This window comes from Galeopterus variegatus, unplaced genomic scaffold (assembly GCF_000696425.1).
Source record: "Galeopterus variegatus unplaced genomic scaffold, G_variegatus-3.0.2 Scaffold82544, whole genome shotgun sequence".
In the NCBI taxonomy this organism is placed as follows: Eukaryota; Metazoa; Chordata; class Mammalia; order Dermoptera; family Cynocephalidae; genus Galeopterus; species Galeopterus variegatus.
This window is the reverse complement of record NW_007808655.1, coordinates 1-1,015: the sequence shown is the minus strand read 5'-3', so window position 1 is coordinate 1,015 and position 1,015 is coordinate 1. Positions and strand designations below refer to the sequence as shown.

Below are 1,015 nucleotides of genomic sequence, written 5' to 3'. Positions count from 1 at the left end.
TAACAAAAGTGTAACTCGAGAAGCTAGTTTCACATTCATTTCAACAAGTAAAAATACATACGCTAAGAAAAAAAGAGCGGGAAATTTAGAATTAACAGAAGGCTCAGAAACCTCAGAGTTGCCTGGGAGGAGGTCACTTCCCCCCAACCCCGTCCTCCAAATTAGCCTGACGCTTTTTCCTCAATGAAATGCTTATGCAAACACAGCATACCTAGTTCAGGGGCTCAGGACTAAGAAGGTGTGTGCCAAGGACAGTGTGTGCCAGGCCTCCTCATGGTATCCCAGGCCTCTCCCACCCCTCACCTCTCCGCCCCGACCCTTCACCCCAACCACAGACGCCCTAAAGTTCGCCTCCCCACATGTGCGATGTCCCGCCGCACTCACCGTTCCCTGCATCTCCAGCCCCCGCGGCCACCGGGGACGACGTGAGGCGCTGCCGCTGCGCCCCCGCACCCACCCCGGACAGTGTCTCCTGCGCGTCCCGAACGCAGCTTCTCTGGCCCACCCTGGCCTCGCGGGCGCCCCCGACCACACTCACGCTGTCCACGCTTTCACGACACACGCTGCTCTTAAACACGCGCTGTCCCCGACGCACTCACACGCACGTCACAGCTCGTGCTGTCAAAATCGCCCGCTCACCCAGGCCCGCGTGTCACTCGGTCACACGCCCGCCCCGGCCGCCCCGCCGCGCTCACCTCGTCGCTGCACCGTGAAGCTGTCGACAACCCCGTAGTTGTGTCTGCAGAACCTGTTCACCTCGGCCCGCCTCTGCTCCAGGATGTCCTTCTGCCCGTTCCAGTGCTGGGCGCTCGGCCGCCCCAGCTCGGTCACCGCGCGGTACTCCCCCACGTCGCTGTCGAAGCGCACGTACTCCTCACGGTTATAGATGTATCTCTCTAGTAATCGCACCCGCTCCGTGCCGTTGGAGAAATGGCACTCAGGCTTATACTCGTACAAGAAACGTGCTGCAGAGACACGAACGATCCGGTCACACGCGCGGCCTACCGGGAAGAGC

General features: G+C 60.5%; 1 pseudogene across 1 annotated transcript; it reads right to left on the bottom strand.

Moving 5' to 3' along the window:
* Positions 1 to 384: 384 nt before the first annotated feature.
* On the bottom strand, positions 385 to 965 carry LOC103584697 (annotated as a pseudogene). Its single transcript, XR_550012.1, has 2 exons — positions 667 to 965; positions 385 to 580 (listed from the first exon to the last, which is right to left on the bottom strand). The product of XR_550012.1 is annotated as an HLA class II histocompatibility antigen, DRB1-1 beta chain pseudogene (transcript).
* Between the last annotated feature and the right edge of the window lie 50 nt (positions 966 to 1,015).